Below are 9,097 nucleotides of genomic sequence, written 5' to 3'. Positions count from 1 at the left end.
GAGGCGGCGCACCGGAGTCTCCTCCGACCCGCTGTCCTCCAGGGGGCGCTTCCCTGCAGCTGGCACCACTCCTGTGATCACCACCTCCTCATCGAAGGGGCAATCAGCCCACGACACAGGTGAAACCTCTCCCGCCGACTCATCCACAGCAACACCAGAACATGTCTCCTCAGCCACAGCCTGGGGGGGATCAGCCAGAGGCCCAGGAGAAACCACAGGAACACCAGAACACATGTCCTCGGCCACAGCCTGGGGGGAATCAGCTGTAGGCCTAGGGGAAAGCACACTGACAACATTAACAGCCTGGGGAGCTGCAAACTGAGATGAACCCTCCGGGGTGGGAACAGAGGGCCTCTCAGCAGCAGCTCCATGTGCACTCACCACCTGCTCACTGCTAGCCACCATCTTCTACCTACCGCTCCACCACCTGCTGCGTCATTAGCCGGCCATCTTAGCGACCGCGCCGACCCACCCGACAGACAAAGGATCAGCAAGCCTCGAAAGAGTCCTCCCGGGGGGTATAGGGGACTCCTCTCCAGCAGCCGACCGCACGTCCGTCGGTCCTCGACCCTCAGACTCTTCACGACCCACAGCAGCACTCTTCCGACCTGGGCAGGCTCTAAACAGGTGCTCCGAAGACCCACAAAGACTGCAGGTCTTGAGGGCAAACGTTTGCTGCCATGTGCTCCCGTGGAGCCGCCCAAATGTGACACCCTGATACCCCACAGTCCTCTCTAACATGTCCATTCTCCCCACACTTCCAACAACCCCCAGGCCTCCCAGGGACAAACAAGTAGCCCCTGTCTGGCCCCAAGGCGAAGGACTGGGGAGGCGAAGCCCCAACTTTAAAGCGCACTTTAAACCTTCTCCTTCCCATCCAGAAACCCCTTGAATCAGTCACTTTAGCACCCTCTCTCACATCATGGCAATACCTCTTCAAAAAAGCAACAATATCTTCTTCTAACACAAAAGGATTGAACATGTGCACAAAAACATGAGTCTCTGACGAAAAAAGCACCATACCCCTCAGAAAATCCAAATGCAACTTCTCATTAATCTTCTTCTTAGCCATTTCAAAAAACATTTCAGTCCGAAAAGTAACGTCAAACGTACCTTGAGGCCGATACTCCTGCAAGCAAAGGACCTCTCGCACTCCCAAATCCAAAATGTCCAGCAAAACCTTGTCCGAAAAGTACTCCCTCTTCATCTCCGTCCTCCTGCTCACCGGAACCACAAAGCGGATCGTGTTCCTTAATCTCAATGGGCCCAACGTCCCCATCGCCTTCCCGTCGCGTGCGCGAGATTTTTTTTTCCCCTCAAGTTTATTCAGAACAAATCAAACAAATACAGACATCAACACAAACAAGACCTCAGTCAAAACAATACATACGGAGGGACCCGCCCCTTTTTTTTTTGAAATTGTCCATAGTCCACACAAAATCAATACCAAAACACAACCAAAAGGAAAACAAAACCAAATCCAACATATAAACAAACACAGAATCAGACTGTTCACAGCCACCACCAACATAGCAATCTCCCCACATAACCCCAAGCCCAAGCCCTTCCCAAGCCCCTTGCCCAACCACCCTCAATCAACTCCCACCCTTGTCCAGCCCCCAAACCCTTGCTGCCTCCTCCTCCCCCCACCCTCTGGACACCACCTCACCTCCGCTAGTACCCACCAGCGCCATACAAAAACCCTCTCAGGATCCACCTAGGCAGCTGCTTTTCGCTTGAACTAGCCTCCCTCCCACTTTCCAAATGCGCCAACTTCACGGCTGTAGCAAGAGCCAGACAGCCAGTCTTTTTTTTGCCCTCCCAAACCACCCAAACCCACCCAACATAAGCAAAATCCGCGTCAGCACCCCAGCCAAGAACCCACCACCCCTCCACCCTCTCCCACGCTGCCCCTCGGCAATGCCAGAAGGCGTGCGGCCCCGTCTCCTCCTCGCCGCACCCCAATGGGCACCACGGGGTCCCCCCTGCTCCCAGCCGATGCCACCTTTCCCTCACGGGAAGGCGCCCCATAGCCCCCAACCAATTCAAATCCCGCCCCCTCCCCGTCAACTCAGAGGGCTGCAGGAGGCCCCAGTCCACAACATGGACCATCCCTGCTCGCCTCTCCTCTGTACCGTACATCCTTGCCATCACTCCCCTGTACAACTCCCTGTGCTTGAGAACCACCTCGTCCTCCAAACACCACCGGTTATCCCTCACAAAGTCGGCCGCCCTGGCATAATGCCAGGGCCGATCCACAGACCACGGCACGCCCCTCTCCATCGGCACCAGGCTACGCAGAGGAAACCGCAACCAAAATTTAGCAAACACTGTCGCCTTGTGGCTCACCGACCCTAACGCCAAAGCGCACTGGAAGGCCATGAAAAGAGACATGACCCGCTGAGGGATACACGGCACCCCCCTGCCACCCAGATCCACACTCTTAAACATATCCCTCCTCGCCACCAGCTCCCTCTGACCCGCCCACACAAACCTAAATACTGCCCTCTCTAGTCTCCGCCCCGTGTAGAACGGTAGCGGTAGCACATACGCTAAATAATTCAGCGTTGGCAGCACATCCATTTTGACCGCCAATACCCTCCCCGACAAGGAGAGCCCCCTTGACCCCCACCCCACCATCTTCCCCACAATCTTATCTAATTTCCTCTCCCAATTCCAACTAACGTACTCTTCCCTCCCAAACCACACCCCTAAAATCTTTACTCCGTCCTCCACCACCCTATAGTCCCCCGCCACCCGTGCCTTGTCCACCCACCTCCCAATGAATAGCACAGAAGACTTAGCCCGATTAATCCTGGATCCCGAAGCCTGTCCAAAGTTCTCCAAAATCCCCTCCACCGCCCTAAAACTACCTTGGACCCGGCAGAAGAGGTCATATCGATCATAAAGCGGACACCTTTAAAACCTCCCCCCCCCTGCCTGGGAGATGAACCCCCCTACCCTACCCTCCGCCCGAATCACCGCCAACAACGGCTCCAGCACCATCACGTACAGCAGGGGGGAAAGAGGGCAACCTTGCCGTACTCCCCCCCTCTGTGCCACTGCCCTCGACTGTAGCCCCCTGATCATTACATGGCTCACCACATTTGTGTACGCCAAACCAATCCAGGCCCGAAAGCCTGGACCGAACCCCATCCTCTGTAATACCTGGAACATGAACGCATGGCTGACCCGGTCGAAGGCCTTTTCCTGGTCAAGGTTCAGGACTGCCAGCGGGCACCCCCTCTGCTCCGCCCAGCTGAGCACGTCCCTCACCAAGGCCAGGGTCAAGGCCCCCGACCGCCCCCTCACGCCACAAGTCTGGTCCTCATGTACCACCGCCCCCATCACGCCCCTCAGCCGGATAGCCAGCGCCTTCGCCATCACTTTATACTCCACCGCCAAGAGAGTGATGGGCCTCCAATTCCCCATGCAGGTCCCATCACCCCCCTTACAGAGGAGGGAAATTAGACCCGTCCTCAGGGACAACGGCAAACTCCCCCTAGCCGCTCTCCAATAACACCTCCCTCAAGTCTTCCCCCACCTCAGGCCAAAATTTCACGTAAAATTCAGCCGTGAGCCCATCCAGTCCTGGCGACCGCTCCTTTTTCATGGACCCCAAAGCAGCCCTCAATTCCTCCAGGGCCAGAGGGGCCTCCAAAGGCTCCCGCAGCTCCGGAGCCAGACGCTCCCCCAGTCCCCCCAGAAAGTAATCAATCAAACCCTGATCTCCCACCCTCTCCCCAAACAACTCATCGCTACCCGCGAAGCGATACCCAACATGGCCTCCGTGGACTCCTCCAACCCATCAACACTTTGGAGCCCCACCATGTCCACCCTCCTCTGCCTCGACTTCAACCGCCGAAAGAAATATCTCGACGGCTTCTCCCCGCCCTCCCGGGCCTCCAGACCCGCCTGCCTCTGCAGGCCCATGGCCTGGGCCACATAAAAGGCCTTAAGCCCCGCCTTCAGCTCCTCTAGCCGACCATGCGCCTGCGCAGGGGCCACCTCCCCCCTCAAGACCTGCCCCCACAAATCCTGCAGCTCACCCGCCAACCCAGCCACCTCCGCCCTCTGACTCCTATTCAGCTCTTTCACCCACTCCCTACAAAATTTCCCCGTCCTTCCCTTTACACTTTCCCACCAACTTCCCCAGTCCGGATACAAAGGCCGCAGGAGCCTCCACCCACCATAAAACCACCTAAAGCGGTCACAAAACTCCAGATCCTCCAGAAGGGAGTTCTGGAGCCGCCATCTAGGCCTCCCCCATCCCGCTCCTCCCAACTCGACCCGGACCCTCACCATACAATGGTCCGAGCCCCACATAGGACCCGAGAACCACCCCGACAAAGACACCCCCCCCGAAATAAAAAGATAGTCGATACGGGACCGAGCCCCTCTAGAGTTAGCCCAGGTATATCCCGGCCCACCCCCCCACCTGAACAAAAGCATCCCTCAACCCAAAATCCCCACAGAGCTTCCCCAGCTCACCCGACCCCGCCCCCCTCGCATCTACTGACACGTTCAGGTCCCCTCCAAAAATTACCACCCTAGTGGTCATCAAGAGAGGAGCTAAATCCTCAAAAAACCCCAACCTCCTACCCCGACACTAGGTGCATACACGTTCACCCACCTCACCCGCACTCCCCTCCATAACCCATCAACAGACAATACCCTCCCCGGCACTACACATACACTGGACTCCACAGTCACTGAGTGCCTGAACAAAATTCCCACCCCATCCTCCCTCACAGATCCCACTCCCCATGCAGAATCCCCCTCCTCCCAATCCCCAGCAAACCTGGAAATATCCCCCCCATCCCTCAAATGACATTCCTGCAAAAAGAAAACCTCAGCAGGAACAGACTTAAAAAAGGAAAACACAGCCCTCCTCTTCAGGGCATCCCCAAACCCCGCTTTTCACAGTTGTCGCTGTCAGCCCCCATAACAGAAACCCAGAAAAAACAAAACTCCCCAAACACACAGCAGATAACAATAACGAACACAACCCCACACAGCCAAAGTCCAATCTATTACATAGAAGTTCATTTTCAACATAAAACTCACGACTTGCCGTCCCGTCCATCACCCGGCCGCCCTCGGTCCTGTCCAATTGTAGTCCCAGCGGCAGCAGCTTCCGGCTGGGCGGGACATGGGCCGAACCGCCACCGTAGACTGCCGCACCACATTCGGACTCTGGCTTTCCAGCGCTGACGGGCCGCTATCACTGGACACAGTCACCAGCCCCTCCTCCGAATCCTCGTCGTCCGACTCCGCCACCGAGGACCCTTCCCCCGATGAGCTGAAAAGGGCCGGTGATGAGATGGCCCCCTCCACCTCCAGAGTCGTCCGGTCCAACAACGGCCCTCCACTCCTCTCCGCCGCCTTCCCGAGCACCTGCAGCTTCACCAGGCCTCCCCGATCACTCCCCGACTCTGCAGGCCGCTTTCCCCCCCTCTGCGGCACCTCAGGCTCTGGCAGCATCTCCTCCACCTCAGACATCGGGAGGGAACTCCACGCCTTGTCGCCCTCCACTCCGCCCTCCGGGCCACCAGACGGCGATGTCTCCGAAAGCTGCACCTCTCCATCACGATCCGCCACCAGGGGGAGCCCCCCCTCATCCTCACGACCATGCGGCCTCCTTTGTTCCCGGGGAGGCGCCAATGGCCGCCCTCGACTAACCAGCGGGTCGCTAGCTCCTGGCCCTTCCATCCCTCCAGCCTCTCCTTGCTCGCGCCGTTCGACCACCTCCCGCTCCTCCTCACCAGCCTGCCGACCCACTGTCTCCGCATAAGTGCGTCGCCGCCACGAACAGTCCCGAAACAGGTGGGAAGCCGAGCCACAGAGCGAGCAGAGCTTGGGCTCCCGACACTCCGCAGCCTGATGTCCATTTTTGCCACAAAACCGGCAGCGCAAACCCGGACACTGCTGTTTCGCATGCCCCCACGCTCCACACCGTCTGCAGTACTCAGGCTGCCCTGGGTAAGTCAAAAACCCCCTATCCGGGCCCAAAGAAAAAGAACCCGGAGGGTGCATTAACTCACCCATGCTCCCAGGCACCACCCGCAGCTTCACTAAATAGCGCCACTTGCCGTTCCACATCCCAAACGTCTGTAAGCGAGTCCCTCCAACAACCTCTGAGCAATAGCGCCGCAAGAAAACTTCCACGTCCTGATCCGCCACCCAGGGATTGTACATATGCACAATCAGCGGCAAACGGTCCTGCGCGAAAAGTGGCCGCACCTGGATCCCCTTAATCCTCTCGTCCTCTGCTTTGTCCGCCCACGCCGTCAGGAAACGATGGCACGTCGGCAACGCGCCAAAGGATATATCCACGGATCCTGAGCTGGAAAAGTCTTGAAAGCAATATACCAGGTCCGGGTGCAGCCCCAACGCTCCTTCCAATACCTCCACTGCCACGTACCGACCAGAAAACCGACTCCTTACATCCACTGCAGCATCCTCCGCCAACTCCACTCGAACTGTATTCCTTAGTCGCACCCAACGGGCCGACGAGTCTCGATCTGTCTCTCTTCTCATTGATCCAATTTTACTTGATCTTAGCCAAAAGGCCGAGAAGCGATACCCCACAACTGCACGGGGTCCGGCGGCAAACAAAACACCACGGCGCTTGACTTTGGACAGGCAGGTGCAGCTCCGCCGAAGCAGAGCTTCCAAAAATACCGTTAACTCGGGGCAGTTCCCCTCCACGGAAATCTTTAGTAAAAGGCGAAAGATTTATACGAGATGAAGAAAAACCCGGCGATAAACCCACAGGGCCGCGCCCGGACGGGAAACATGAGCGGCGATTATGCGTGGACATGAGGGTGACTCCAAAGGCGTTGCCAGTGGCAACAAGGCGGCGATATCAACATCCCCTTTAAATTTAAAAAAAAAAAAGGCGGAAAACACAAAGGGGCGAAAGGGAGGTGGCGGTTGGCCAAAAACACCTGGCAGGGACTCCTGCTGCTGTGTCTGCTCTGCTAAGGAGGATTTCATCACAGTCAGTCAGTCAGTCAGTCGTCCAGTCAGTCAGTTCCACTGGGTTGGTTCTTTTCTTACACAGTCAAAGGGATGTGCACCGTTCGAATTAAGCTGCAATACCGGATCGATCTCGTGGCCAGGTTGGAGCAAGCCCTCTTCCGTCTCCTGTTCCAAAAATCAGATTAATATATGGTCCTCGGGTAGAGGACGTATCAGATATTAAACTGATAAGAACAGATTTTTTTCTGTTTTAGTTTGTTTTATTACAAAAGCATTAAATCATTACATACAATCAAACTCTCACATGATACCCTTTATATCCCGACACTTACAATCATACCCCAAATTCAGGTACCTATAAAAATGCGTCAAGCATCCCCTCCCCCCCCAGTCCCACCCCTCAGTCCCCACCAGTAGCCCCATACCTCCCTCGCCCGCCTTTCCCCGTGCAGTAGTTCATAGTGTGTAATGACAGTGCCCATGCTCCCCCTAAAACGCCCAAACACCATCTCCGGCTCCAGCCGTGGCAAGCGAGACTGCATGCCCCCCAACCGCCACCCCCACAAAGCCCTCTTCCCCTCCGTGACAACAGTCCAAACCTCCTGCCTCCTATCAGCCCCCAAACCCCTGAGGCCCCTCCCATACAGGACAAGCTCCCAGTCCAGCACGGCTGTCCAAGCCGCACCCCCTTCACCCCTCACCCGCCCCCAGAGACCCTGAGCCACTGGGCACTCCCAGAAAGTATGGACAATTGTCTCCACCCCCCCACACCCCGATGGACACAACTGGGTAGTTCCCCACCCGAACCTGTGCGTCCTTTCCCTGACTGGCAAGCGTCCTAGAGCTGCCAGCCAGTTCAAATCCCTCCCCGCCCCCCCCAAATAAGCCGGCTGGATCATGGCCCAGTCCACCACCCTCCCACCAGGGGGACCGGTGGTCGGAGCAGGCAACCGACCTGCCAACATGGTGGCATACAGCCTCTTTTTATTAAGCAGGATCTCCCGGTCTAGGCATGCGGGGCATGCTTTCACTGCATTGACCATCCTCCTATAATGCCACGGCATATCGGCCGACCATGGAACGGACACTGACAGTGGAAAAATGCCACGCAGAGTGAACCCCGCCCAAAACCTGGCAAAATACCCTGCCAGGTGGGCACCAGGGTCCGCCACCAGGCTGGCATGAAATGCCACCCCCAAGGCCAGTAATTTCAGTGGCAGGCACGGCACCCCTCGGCCCCCCCTGTCCACAGGCTGGTATATCAGGGCCCTTTGCACCAACTCCAGGCGACCTCCCCACAAGAACCTGGACAGGCAGCTCTCCAGTTGTTGGCACAGCCGCACAGGGGGAGGGAAAGCGTACGCCATGTGGTTCAAGGCCGGTAGCACGTCGGCCTTGACCACAAGCGCCCTCCCTGAGAGGAAAAGCTGGCGCCGGCCCCACCCAGCCAGTCTCCGCCTCACTCGGTCCAGCATGTTGGCCCAGTTCCTGGCCGCAACCCCCACCCCACCAAATGAAACCCCCAACACCTTCAATCGCGTCCCCACCACAAACCGCGTTGCCAGAGGGTCCTCCCAGCGGCCACCGCCCCACCAGCAAGACCGAGGACTTGCCGACATTTACTGCCGCCCCTGACACGCGGCAGAACGCCTCCAGAATCCTGTCCACTACGGCAAATTCCCCTGCCCCCGTGAGGAAGACGGTGCAGTCATCGGCGTACAATGAGACTTTGCAGACCCTGCCCCCGGGACATGGCAACCCCGTAACCGCGGCTCCCGCCGCAAAGCCGCCGCCAACGCCTCAATATACACCACATACAGGAGAGGGGACAGAGGACAGCCCTGCCTCACACCCCCCCTCTGCCGGACCTCCCTGGAGAGGAACCCATTCACCTTGAACCGGCTCACGGCGCCGCTGTAAAGCCGGCCGATCATTGCCCTAAACCCTGGCCCAAACCCCAGCCGTTCCATGACTGCCTGCAGGAAGCCATGGCCGACTCTATCAAAGGCCTTCTCCTGGTCCAGCCCCAACAGTGCCAACGGCACCCCCCTCTGGTCAGCCCAGCTCACCAGGTCTCTTGTCAGAGCCAGATTTAACCGGCAAGACCGACCCG

General features: G+C 57.6%; 2 non-coding genes across 2 annotated transcripts; both read right to left on the bottom strand.

Moving 5' to 3' along the window:
* Positions 1-6,653: 6,653 nt before the first annotated feature.
* On the bottom strand, positions 6,654-6,765 carry LOC125308515. Its single transcript, XR_007195898.1, has one exon. It is a non-coding gene; the product is annotated as a U5 spliceosomal RNA (small nuclear RNA).
* Positions 6,766-7,071: 306 nt separating this feature from the next.
* LOC125309035 lies at positions 7,072-7,260 on the bottom strand. Its single transcript, XR_007196048.1, has one exon. It is a non-coding gene; the product is annotated as a U2 spliceosomal RNA (small nuclear RNA).
* Between the last annotated feature and the right edge of the window lie 1,837 nt (positions 7,261-9,097).

The sequence above is a fragment of the Alosa alosa genome, chromosome 1, assembly GCF_017589495.1.
Source record: "Alosa alosa isolate M-15738 ecotype Scorff River chromosome 1, AALO_Geno_1.1, whole genome shotgun sequence".
Taxonomy (NCBI): Eukaryota; Metazoa; Chordata; class Actinopteri; order Clupeiformes; family Clupeidae; genus Alosa; species Alosa alosa.
The sequence above is the reverse complement of the archived record's forward strand: the minus strand, read 5'-3'. Positions and strand labels throughout refer to the sequence as shown.